This window comes from Pezoporus flaviventris, unplaced genomic scaffold (assembly GCF_033815535.1).
Source record: "Pezoporus flaviventris isolate CSIRO_AGI_PZ_B2104156 unplaced genomic scaffold, CSIRO_AGI_Pfla_v1 ptg000002l, whole genome shotgun sequence".
Classification (NCBI taxonomy): domain Eukaryota; kingdom Metazoa; phylum Chordata; class Aves; order Psittaciformes; family Psittacidae; genus Pezoporus; species Pezoporus flaviventris.
The window spans coordinates 63548480-63561950 of record NW_026892550.1 but is presented as its reverse complement, the minus strand read 5'-3'; the positions used below and the strand labels follow the sequence as shown (position 1 = coordinate 63561950).

At 42.4% G+C, this 13471-nt stretch overlaps 1 protein-coding gene across 2 annotated transcripts in view; it reads right to left on the bottom strand.

Moving 5' to 3' along the window:
• Nucleotides 1-13471, bottom strand: part of RNF150 (ring finger protein 150) — a 142216-nt gene that overhangs the window by 37164 nt on the left and 91581 nt on the right. The window lies entirely within an intron of this gene.

Below are 13471 nucleotides of genomic sequence, written 5' to 3'. Positions count from 1 at the left end.
AGTCCTGTATGTCATTTCAACGGCTGCCACTAGCAAAATGCAACTTTTAACAGTGTAACTTTTACCTTAAGGGGAAAACAGTCTTCCTGTTTGTTCAATACAAGGAAACAACATGACTGGGAACAGGCCTAGCACTGCTGCAGCAACAGCTCCAGTGCCTGAAGCAGGGCACAGCTGTGGTAACACTGCCTGCCAAGCCTGGGCACATTAGCTTGGCATTCGGTGGGTTACCCACCCACACTGCTTCAGCATCCTCCTTGCAGCCCAGGGGTGCTCACAAACAACAGATGTGTGCAGACCCCATAACATTGCATGTTACACTTTCTTCTCCCCTCTGGCACCTTGCACTGAAATCACTGTGTCCTCTCACCAGCCACATGAGGACTTGTAGGATTTGACCATTTCTAGTCTCCCGTCCCATGCTTACGCTTCTACAGGACTGTCAGTTACATGCCCCCCCCAAACTGGAGACATCTGACTGAAGTACCCTGCTTAGGTTAAAGATCAATTGTCACAAGTCCATAAAAACAGAGAATACATGAGAGAAACAGCACATCAACCCAGAGAAAATATATTATTGAATTTCAAAGAACTGTCTACCCTGATATGAATTGGACAGCTTAATTATATATTTTGTCATAGGCCATGGCTTATCTATTTACTGTGGCTCAAAAGATAAGAATTGATTAAAGTGCAATTCATCTGCAGAAAAATCTCTTGTAACAAAAAAATCCAAACTAAACCCAAACCAAATCAACAACCAAAAAGCAGAATCATGGAGCCTCAACTGTGCAGTATTGAAAACACTGTACACTTCATTTCTAGTGCCCTGTGTTCAGATGCACTCCTGGTAGGTACTTGTGTCTGATCCCTCCTCATACACACCCAGAGAGGACAGCCCTGACCTTTGCTGAGCACTGGCAAACTCAAGATGAGCCACTACCAACTGCTGGAGCCACCATAAATATCTCCTTTAAAATAAGCAACCTGAAATGCTTCATTGTTTTCAGATTTTTCATCTTCTCTGAAATCTAAGTGAAGATGTTGTTTTAAAACAACAGCCAGAAAGGGCAGATAGATAGTGCAAAAACCACGCTTCAAAATAGCTTCCGTGGAACAATTTCTTTAACACACGGAGTATTTCCCTTTATTTAAAGACTAAGCCTTAGGAGACTTGCACTGGAAGCGATGTCCTGGGTAGTTGAGTCTACTCTCCACTATTGTAGGCTGCACAGTATAATCCCTTTCAGATTTGCTAGCAATTAGCACCATTCACTGCACCAGCTCCCCAGCTACTTAGCTCATCTCTTTGCCAGTGCAGAACCGCAGCTGGATGTCAGTTAAAAGCTATAATACCTGGTTTTCAAAAGAACTCTTCATGCACCACCAACCTACAGAGATTTAAATGTTTTTTTACATCCTATGATGACAGATGAGTTCACCGCTAACGCTCCGTTCTCTTAAACCCATCAAGCCTACCAAACCTTGCAACATGTTTTGCATTCCAGTGTAATTATTCAGGTTTTGGACAGGAATTATTCCAGACCTGATCTTCCCTGCAGTCTACTCCACAGTTTCGCTACCAGTAGCATTTTCTACCTACAGTTGTGGCTGGTTCTCTGATTGAGAAGTGAATCTGACCATGGCCACAAACAAATGTGAACTTATGTACTCAAGGCTTCCTAAAATAAGAGCTTCCCACTGCTTGGATGGTTGGTGTACCAAGAAGGTCCTTGCGTGCCCCTGGGCAGTTGTAAGCTGAACGTGCCTTGTGCCAAGCTGTGGGTGCAGAATGACTCAAACTGCTGCCTACATTTATGTATTGGCAGGTGGGCTATGACATTGTCTGCACTGGTATAATCTGTAAATCTTGTATAACTGTGACTGAGTACGAGCAGGAAGGGTGAAGTAGACCTACGCAGCCATAAACAGCCCACAGATTCCAGGAGAAACACTTCCCAGGACTTCCTGCAAACTTAACAAAACCACCAGATTTAATCTGTCTATGCATAGTTGTTTTTATGAGTAACGTGGCTCTTTTCATTAGTTTAGAAATCAGGAAAAAACCCACCAAAACCCCAACAGAGATTATAAACCCCTTTTCTTTTTGGAAAAAAAAATGTCTTAAATGTCCTTTGGATCTCCTTTATGCTGCTTCCACAGTTTGCTTAAAGGATTTAACAATATTTTTGATGTAACCTTAAACAGGGGAAGTTTAGATTGGATATAAGGAAGAAATTCTTTACTGTAAGGATGGTGAGGCACTGGAATGGGTTGCCCAGGGAAGTTGTGAATGCTCCATCCCTGGCAGTGTTCAAGGCCAGGTTGGACAGAGCCTTGGGTGACATGGTTTAGTGTGAGGTGTCCCTGCCCATGCAGGGGGGGTTGGAACTTGATGATCTTAAGGTCCTTTCCAACCCTAACTATTCTATGATTCTGTGGTTCTATGGAAAAGAAAAACAGGCACATTTTAAAACTCACCACACACACATGAAATGAGGATTAAAATATGACTAGGAGGTATACAGAACCACTGTCTACTTCAAACAGAAATGTCCAGAATGTTTTTGTTTCCAGCAGCAGGGCTAGTGCACCAGATAAAATTCTAACAAGCTAGGCTGTGTATATTAGAGCACATTCACAGAGAAACACAGAGTACAGAACAACTGAGAAAAGCATTCCTAAAGACAAAGGTCAATAGTTTATCTCTTGTTATGTTCATTTAAGAATTTTAAAATCAGTTGATGCCAATCTCTTTTTAATTGGAACATTTCTTTGACAATGCTGCAATAGCTCAACATTTTTGGTTTTTTTCCCATTAAAAAGTAAATCTTTGCTCTGCCAGGCCAGGCCTCCTACATTCAAATCTTGTCTAAAAGTACATTTATAAAAATAGCTTATGGAAAGAAGGAAAAATAATCAAAAACTGAAACCAAACTAACAAGCATTTTGAGTTAAAGATTTTAAATTAATTTAATGCAAGTCTCCTACTGACCCCTTGTCTCCTTCCTGCCTGTCTCCTGTAATGCCCAAAATGAGTCTGTATGAAAAAGAACAGCAGAGTTTTACTTGACCTGACTCCTTGACCTGTAGATGTGAAACCAACAGTTTTGTCTTACCAGCCTAAAGCAAGAGTTCAGACATGCTCCCTCCTTGTTTATCTAGCTCCTTTTGCTTTCCTTGCCTGTGGTTCAAACAAACAAGTGATCACTGTTTACTTGTTTACAAAATGCTGGATGTGACAATTAAAACTCAGAGAGGGGCAACCAGGGCAATAAGCAGCAAGGCTAACACTAAAGGGGAAACTTGGTCTCTCCTAAAGGCCCCTGAAGGTGCCTAAAGTGCAACCAGGATAATTTCTCCCTGGCCAAGTGCCCTTGAAGGCCTGGATTTCGCTGGTAGGAAAGCCAGTAGGGACATCAATAGAAACTGGTCTTAGGCTATATAAATCTAGGGCCGTTTAGCACTTCCTTTCAAATAAGCTTGCAGTCACAATCTAGTTTCAAGTGAACAACTTTGGCAATAGAAAATGCCCTTCAATCCACTTGTTTTATCAGGGACTCTTGCTGAAATGCTCACAAGAACATAAGAAAGGCCAAGACCAAGGGATCCATTTTCAGACTTTCTTCTCATACCAGTGGAAAGGTCAGTTTAAGTTTTAACAAACTGCAGCTGGAATTTTACTAGAAAATATGTTCATTAGGTCACTTGAAGACCACCCCTACCATCAAGACCTCCTTAATGCTCTACAAGTGATACTCAAACTGGAACAGAGAAATTTTTAAACAGTTTTTCTGTATTAAAATATTTTATCTCTGTTTCAGTCTTTTCAGTGAATATATACTCGCTTTCCACCTTCTTTTGAGTTCTGAGCTTCCACACTCCAGAGAGGCAGAAGAAAGATATACTGCCCTATGCACCAGTATGTACCTGGAAAGGTAAAAATAACAAAAGGTCTCTGAAAACCTGAAAACCAATCATGTAACTTCAAGAAATGTAAATGACTTTGTACTGGTGCATGACTATTTCCCTGGGGAACACTACTGTAAAGTTAAGAGTAAAAATTTTGTGACATTCAGTTCAGTTTTAATCCTGAAAAAGTTAAAACTTTCAGGATTAAAGTTTCTTTTTCCATTCAAGTTCTTCTCTTTCAACTCCTCTCATTGAAAAGTGGCAGTCTCCAGGAGATTCCCAGGCAGTTCCACAAGAGTGTTTAGACCTCAGGAACTTTTATGAAAAATAAAAATTAAAACATTGTTACATTATTTATCTAGACTGGAAAGAGGCTTTTAGAAGCTGAATATAAATTCAGAGTAAATTTTCAGCTTTTACAAGGGAAGTGGACTTGCATCTTTCAGTCATAATCAGGCAAAACCTGAAGGATTCCACCCTGTGGAATATGCAGCTGTTACAGTAGTTTAACAAGGCACTTTTGAGGGTGAACAACTGAAAATATCATCTTTCTACCACAGCCTTTCTTCAAAACTGTTTCCTTTGAAGTGTTTCTTTAGGCTGCAGGTTACTCAGCATCTGGGAGCATGTTACATCTCCCAGAGGAGGCCGGCAGAGGGTCACTTTCCTAAAGTCTCCTACTCTGAAAGTATTTTGGTCTTACAGACTGACAGCTTTTCACACACAGAAAGACAATTTGCAGGTGCCACTACCTTTTCAAAAAGCAGTTATCAAGAGGTAATAAAATTTAGGAACATTAGTTGAATTCAATACCCCATGCACATGGGGGCAAAATCTGAAGCAAGGTTTGTCATATGTACTCGACACACCACATTTGGTGGCTGTCTCCCAAAGACACATTAGCAGCTAAAACCACTTTAATTACTTGCATAAGAAACTGGCAGTATTTTTAAACCTCCTTTGTGTGATCTAGCTCTGTCCTTCCCCCTGAGATACTCTGATTTAACAAAGATATTCTAGCTAAGTGCTCTTCATATGCTGACTTTGCCAGTGGTATCTTTGTTCTTTAAATTTTCTATGCATTTTTCCTGTAGGACTATGGTTTTTCATTGTCTTACAACACTATTAATACGTGTATTAACATAGGATTTAATTATTGCTATAGCAGATCATATGTTTTTGCTACTCTTCAAGTGCCTCAGGTATGTTAAAATTAGCTAAAGAACAGTCAAAGATATTGGCACTTGCAAAAGATAGTTGCAGTAAAATGCCAAGTTGGGTTGGTATTTCATCATCTCTCTCCTGGGCTCTTTGGAAGCCCTGATATTACTTACTGCAACTCTGTTGTTACTGCACACTGTGCTGAGTACAGCCTGAGTATATTCCTCAGGGTATCAGCCTTGTCACTGGAGTGGCAAACATGGCATCTAGTTGGGCTAGAATAGAACCGTGTGGGTCCTGTTTTCAGCATCCCTAAATGTGAGGGCTTACCCGCTTCTCCCATCCCTCACAGGCAGGAGAAAACCCTCTCCTAACACTCATGCCAGTAGTTGGATATTTCCTCTCAGATGTCAGGCTTCACCTGTTACCTACTTTTCTTCCGATCATTCATGCTTTCTATAAAGCTACTTTTCCCATCTGGCCTATCAGTTTCAAAGCATGAGTTTCAGGCATGATTTTCACTTAAAATTGCCCACATCTGGAACTATAAAGATATAAGACCAATTACTACAGATTTAGTGAGAACTCTCACTTCTAGGTGAAGTGACCTGCTTACTGTGGTAACCCTAAAGGATCTCTGAAGCACCCTAATTTCTGCTGAGTTGGAGGTAAGTAGCAAAAGAAAGAGCTGTTTAAAAACACACTAGGGCTTGCTGGTATTTTATGAGCAAATACCAATTTATTTCCTTTTTGTCTAGGCTGAAATTGTAATTACTACAAACTATGTGGAAATCTGAGCTGTTGTCCCTACAAGAATTTGAAGAAAACTTGAAGTGGAGCATTTTTGGATACTTTTTGCGGGCCAAACATCTCCTCCACGACTATTTATCTGTCATAAAAAAACCCATGATACAGGTACATGCACACAGGCTTCTTAATCTGCTTCTAAATGCAACTCTCTCATGCTTTTTGAGAAATCAGAACTGCTGGCTACAACACAAGAAGTACAGGTGTAAGCATGCACATGATCTTCTGGGAAACCAGACTGCTTCCATGTGCAAACATTTCTATTGCACATTTAGAAACTCATAGTCTAGATGGGTAAGAAGAAAAACATATATAACAATGACTGGAAATGGCATTCGGTAGAGCTTTTGCCTGGCTTACTTCATGAGTTACCTTCAAAGTGGCCATGACACTGTGGGAGCACCAAGACAAACGTATACTCCATTATGAAGCAACACAGAACAAAATACATGCAAGCAGAATCAAGGGTGACTGCTGCAGAAATTACACTACTTTCTATGCACCTCCAATATCCCAGCCTTGTGTTTTTACTCTCCCATAGGCACAGCTGCCTTTTCACTGCTTTTCTTTTCCCAGTAAAGGTATTAGATTTGTTTGTTTGCTATCATCTGCTCTTACCTGTGAATTTTTCAGAAATGGGTCTATCTGGTACTGTCTGTGTATATAAGGACTGGTAGAGCAGAGCCTGACCCTGGCAGGGGTCGCTGGGACCTGTGCAGTACAGGTGAGCATTATTTTTGCATTGATTATCTGTCTGAAATAATAGCAGCACTCAGCAGGACTGACCCTGGAATGATCCCTTGCTGTTGCTCAGTCTTACTTGTTAATTCTTGGTTTCATGTGCAGATCCAAGCTGGACCCTTGTCTCCCATTTGTCTTTGTTCCTGAATTGGTCAGAAAAGGATTCAGTACCATAGTAGAAGACTGTGTCTTAAAGAGCACTTCCTGATGATTTCAGTGGAGGCTTTTGTATAAAAACTGATGAGAATAAAAACTTCACAGAGATGTGAGCATGAGTCCTAAACAATCAAGCGGATTGTGTGCAAGATGCTGAACATCTCTTGCAAGACAATGCTTTCATTCTCAAGTGTAAATCAGAGATCAGTGAGTATTAAGTCATCCAGTCTCTCCGAGTTCAGATTTGTATTTTACTCTACATTGTTTGTCCATTTTGCTTTAAAAGCTTTCTTGTTCAATGTTTTATCTAGCTGTCTGCTGAAGATAGCGAAATATCAAGAAAGATATAAGCTATATTATCCCTGATCCCAGTCCTCAAATCCCCTTTTGTCTTGCATGGATGCAACGCACATTCAAAACAATTTGGTTTATATAAACATAAAAGGCACGCTTGTGTGCCACCACAGTGCAGTGGTTTGACCGTGGCTGGACACCAGGTACTCACTAAAGCTGCTCTGTCGCTCCCTCAGCTGGACAGGGGACAGAGAATATCACGAAAGGCTCGTGGACTGAGATAAGGACAGGGAGATTGCTTGCCAGTTTTCATCATGGGCAAGAGACTCGATTTGGGAATGTCTCATTAGGGCAGGGTAATAAGAAACAAACCCAAACCTTCCCCCCATCCCTCCCTTCTTCCCAGGCTCAACTTTACTCCCGAGTTCTCTATCTCCTCCCCCACAGCAGCACAGGGGGATAGGGAATGAGGGTTGTGGTCAATTCACCACATTTGTCTCTGCCATTCTTTCCTCCTCAGGAGAGGACTCCTCACACTCTTTCCCTGCTCCAGTATTGAGTCCCTCCCACAGGAGACAGTCCTCCATGAACTATTCCAACATGAGTCCTTCCCATGGGCCCAGTTCTTCAGGAACTGCTCCAGCATGGGCTTCGCATAGCAGTCCCTCAGCAACAGACTACCCCAGCATGGGTCCCTTCCATGGGTGCAGTCCTTCAGGAACAGACTGCTCCAGTGGGTCCCTTCCATGGGTGCAGTCCTTCAGGAACAGGCTGCTTCAGTGTGGGTCCCCATGTGGTCACAGCTCCTGCCAGCAAACCTGCTCCAGCAGAGGCTCCTCTCTCCATGGGGCCACGGATCCAGCCACCTGCTTGCTCCAGCACGGGTTTCACTGGACACAGGGGAAGCTTCCCACAGAAGCCACCCCTGCAACCCACCTGCTACGAAAACCTTGCCACAGAAACCCAGTACACACACTTTTTACACTAGCACTTTTCCTTACCAGGTTTCATTGTCATAGATAATAAATCCCTTATGCCTGTCATATTCATTGACCATTAATAAAATGCCTGTGTACTCAGGTATGAGCATTCAAATGAGATTTGAAACTTCATGCTTACTTTTACTTCATGCCTATTTGTTTATCCTGATTTCTGGGCAAAATAGACAGCTGCATAGGGTCTAGTTGTGTCTGCGATAGTATGCTTGCTTTTGGCAATAGTGTTACAAAATCTGGCTTATATGTACCACTCTTCTCTTGTGCTCTGCATTTCTTTCCTCCTGTTGTACTGGCACAACTATTTCAGGATCAGGGAACCGATCCAAGTAAGAAAAACAAACCAGGAAGAAATTGGTTAGCTCCTGGACTGTGCTCACAAGGTAGCTGCACAACAGAAATGCAACACAGAGGCAGGAACAAGTAATGTGGAACAGAGAGGGACAAGCTGGTAGATACCACAGCATTTTTATGTAGAGACAGACATCTAAATGGAGCTTCCACTGCTGAAGGAGGACATTTTCTTCTAAATCTTTCCCTAGTTGATTATTAAACAAGTTTCTTAAGATCTGCAGCCTTTTTGGCACCTGAGATTAGGCCAAACTCCCATGTGTACCTACTGTGCCACCCGACTGGGGCACAGACACAGCTCATGGTGTCTGCAGGGAAGAAGGGAGATTTGGGAACCAGTGTTTTCATCCTTGCTCTGTACTTAATGCCAGTATACACAGCAGTCGTGAAACAGAAAACAAACATAAAAATGAATTAATGAATTAGACTTCAAATTTGCTTGTTTCACAGCATTTCTGTACATCCCCTTTTGCAATTTGCTGTACAGAAACATTTTGTTTGTATTTCACATCTTAACACGAAAAGGAAGAGCAGTTTTATAATAGGAAAACTTTACTGTCCATTCACAGAGCCAGGCAGGAGTCTTTGTAGGTGTATTTAACAATCCAGAGCACATTTTTAGTGCCAGTTAGATTTCACTTGGTGACTCTTTCAAACCACTGCTGGTCTGTCAAACCACCAATGCTATGTTGGCACTGGTGTGAGTCTCAAAACAAATCTAGGATCTCAGCTCTCTGGAATTTTCAGTCCATGGTAACTATTTAGTGCAACATCTACACAGGCTTTTAATAGAGCTACCAGGACTTATGTCATACTCCAGGCACATGGGACCAAATCTGCTCAATCTTTAACTAGGTCCCATCAGTATTCTGTCTCCAGGACTGCACTAGGTGCTAATGCAAGTGTTAATAACTTTCTGTATTAACTACTGCCTAGGGAGTGTTTCCACCTTCTCCTCCCCTTTTACATTCTGCTTAAAAAAAAACCTTTAATAGCAAGAAGGAACAGTCAAGTGGTTGCAAGACAACAGTCTGTCAGATTCTTACCATGCACTTTCATCCACTTCCAAAGGCTGATTATTCTTCACAAAGACATTTTAGACATATGCAGATCATAATAATTACTTAAGAAGTTGTATTAATAGATTTAATGAAGAGCTATCAAAGAGACTTGAAAGTGTCCTCACAGTCATGATGAGCTATATGTTGAAAGGGTTTTATGATAAGAACAAAATGAGAGACAGAAAAAGAACTGCCAGTATTCTGTAGACTGCCCACACTGTTGCACAGCCCGCCAAACTTGGTGGACTTTGCAGGTGCCATGGCACCCTGGGAGAGAGTTTGTGGGTTTTCATACTGGAACTCCTGTGCATATTTGCAGTAAATTATTTATGGATCTTCCTCCAAGCACAGAGACAGTGCTGGAGGGATTTCTGAGGCCTTATGCAGTGTGACGAGACATCCCACTGAAGAGAAGAAAAAAGCTTGTCTGAACTGAAAACCTAGAGGTATTCACCAATAGAGAGCAAAGACTCAGGCAGTGCACATTATCTATTTGCAAGTGCCTCACAGGTTGAGGGAGATGGATAACCATAGATGCTATTAAAGATGAAAACCTTTTTCCCTTGCAAGTGTCACCATTCAACCTTTAAAATAACTGGATGCTACTTTCCCAGCGAACTAGCTTTCTTAACCTTATCATTCAATCCCAGCCGAGCGTGACGCAAAGAATGTCCTCCTCAAATCCCAAATCCCCTTTCCACTCCTCCAAATCTGGTATAGCTTAGAGCTTCTCCACATTCAGATCTTAGCCAAGACCAGCTCACACTCACATCACCTGCACAGCAGGAAACTCCACCTGTGCTGAAATTTCTAAAGATGTTAGCATTTTGTGTAACTCGCTACTAAATATTAGGCAACAGATTGCTATTATTGTGGAAAAAGACCCTTAGCTTATCCTCTTTCATACCTTCTAGACAGCTGAAAACTAATAGGATTAAAGAAGGAAACTTAGCTGAGATGAACTTTCATGTATTTCACACATTTTTTTTCTAACTCCAGTTTTTCAATTTTTCCATCCATTTTCATCAACTGATTTCAGAAATATCACATTACAAGATACTATACCAGGATCCTGCACAAAATCCCACCACAGAGAGCAGTCACTAAGACTAAATACTGAAGACTTCAGGCTGCAGATGTGCCCAAGGGACTTGATGAAGGCTTGGATATTGGTAGAAGCCAGCTCAGAGAAACTGACGGTCCATTTTTAAGTGCTCAGTTCTACTCAGAATGTATTTGGTTTAGCAAGGAACCCTAGGGATGGGCCCCCAGACAAAGTTCCATCCAGATGTTCATAATACACTATGTCGTCCAGGGTTCCATGGAGGACATTATCGAGTCAGGAGCATGGGGAGAAAAATGGAGGGAGAGTAGAGGAAATGTCTGCTGAGCACACACAGAGAAATAAGAAGAAAAGCACTGGCCAAGTTCCAGAAATGAAAATCTGACCCCACTGAAGTAGGTGGGAGCTTTGCCACCAGATTTCAATGGAGATGGAATTTCACCCAATGTGAACAGTACTCTGGAAATATCTTCCCTCCAGACACACTGTGGGAGCTCTTCTGGCTCTGAATACTCACTGGAAACACAGAAAACAAAATTAAACCCAAAGCAAGACAATGCCAGAATGATTAATCAGCAAACAAAGAGGATGCAACAATTAAGCAAAGTATTGTTGAAGTGGGTGGAAAGAAGAAGCTGAGTCCTTTACTTTCTGGACTACTGAACTTTGCCAGGAACACAGAGGGATGCTGGGTACAGGGTGCCACGTCAAGACTGCATTGGAGGTAGTCTGCACAGATTCAATAACAAGAGGAAGAAAAACTTCCAGTGCAGAGTCAGCCTTGGAGTCTGCTCCCATCACTAATGCTATATAAAGAGGCCAGAACCTAGCAACTTCAGCAAAGATTCCTAGAAGCAGTCAGCGTCATCGCCTACAAATTCCCAGGCAGGCTAGTTCACAGAAAGGGCACGCTCAGCATGCTCTGCAGTTGTGTAACTGTGAGGATTCTGGAAATGAGAAGTGCAGTGCCTGAACACAATAAACAGTACCAAAATACCCATGAAGCCCCATCTATATGACAGCTATGAACCGGTTATTTAACCTAGAGTTGCTATCTGATGTTCCCTTTCCACTGGCTTAAAAGTTCAGGCTGCCTAAGGTGCTAAGTTCTATCTTTTGGAGTGTCTGAATCCCTCAAATCCACATAAGGTAGCTGGAGGGACAAATTCCCATCACTGCTGGAACTCGGCCCCTAACTTTCAACTAAAGACATCTTATTTGCTGCAACTCTGCTGCAAAAAAGGACCGAAATGCTCTGTTTCTGGGAAATACTGCAAATTGCACCACTTTGGATGTGGTGATGAGTGGTGATGACAGCATGTAAACTTGCATACACACCACTAATATTCAAGTATTTCTCTCACCGAGATGAGAAAACCAGATTAAGATTCATGTCTATCAATAATGGGTGAGTGACAACAGCTAACCATGCATTAAAACTAGAGTCCTCTGAGTGACGGTGCGTGACAGGTGCAGCATAGGCAGACACACACCAGGTTTTGGAACCTCCCAAGGTCCTTTGAGCTTTCCTCAGGACTCCTCTTTCCTCACAAAACAACTGGAAAGGTCTGTTTTTAGCAGTGTGTCACAAGTCACCCCTGTGATGGCATGAGGTTCACAACCTTCGCTGAGCTCAGGCCATCTCCCAGTTTCTCCTCCCTGTTCTCATCTCCCTCTTTTTCAAATAAGCAGGGAAAACCCCTTTTCACAGTCCTTCCCCAGACCAAATGCCCAGCCTCTTTGAAGTGATGGGCTCTCCTGAAGCTCTATGGTTTGCTGCCTCATTACCCATATGCTTAGGCAGACCCATGGTCTTGGTGTGAGCTCCTAGTCCATGGGCTCTGCTGTCAACCTTCAGGATTGCCCAGTCTTAGCATCTATTGCCCATGTTATTAAAGGTAAGGGGAAAAACAAAGTATTGCAGGTCCTTGCAGTACTCTGCTGGCTCAGAGCAAATTTTTGACCCAGTTACTTAGCTGGCAACTTGGAAAACGAAGAACAAATGTGTTTGGACTTCCACAGACTCTGGAAACAAAACCGCAGGGGAAGGGAGTATCTGGAGAGCTACTGAGCTCTAGTGTGCCCTGGCTGCCTCTACACAATTGTTACCCCTGATGACAAACCAGAAGAACTGCTTCTCGGTGTGCCAAAATTCTGGGATGAAAAGCATGGACTGCCCCTATGGCTGGGCTTCACACCAGGCTGCTGGCTCTTCTCAGCATGCGCATGCAGCTGTGAGTGTAAAGAGGAGTTGCTCACTTCAGGAATGTTAAGAGGGTACAGCTGAGACCAGCATCTAGCTCCTTCTTTAGCTACACTGTGGAACCATGAAGTAAAAATCTTTCTTTCATGGTTTACATCAGCCTCAAACGAATTTAAAAACAATTACTGGAAGGAACAAAATAACATCTCATTTTGAACAGCTCTTGCCAGCACTCAATGAGGCTTGAGAAAGTTGCATGTCATCAGCTGACGGTCTCCCCATGGATGGGCCTACAACCCTGCTCACCCCTTGCTGGATCCAGGACTTACACCATAAAAGAACCAAACCTGAAACCAGCACCTAATCCACAAAGGGAGAACTTAAAAATCCACTTCTCATCACTTGTAGCTAAGGTTGCAAGTCCAGTGTTTCCACAAGCTATTTTCACTGCCACGGCACTGGCTGCAAGAGGAGGAAAAACGTGATTATCAAGTCTCTCCATGAAATAAGGAGACTAATGTAAACCCACTGTAGCCTAGTTCCCTCATCTCTCTCTCCTACCTTTTACACATCATATTATTACTTGTCTTCTTTTTCACTCCCCAGACCCATAGTATTACCTAGAAATGGTTGAAAATACGTAATTTTTTCCAGGACCCACACTGACTCTATACACAAACCTGTATTTTTGTCTACCTCCTTTCAAGTATATCTGATGATTTTCTAC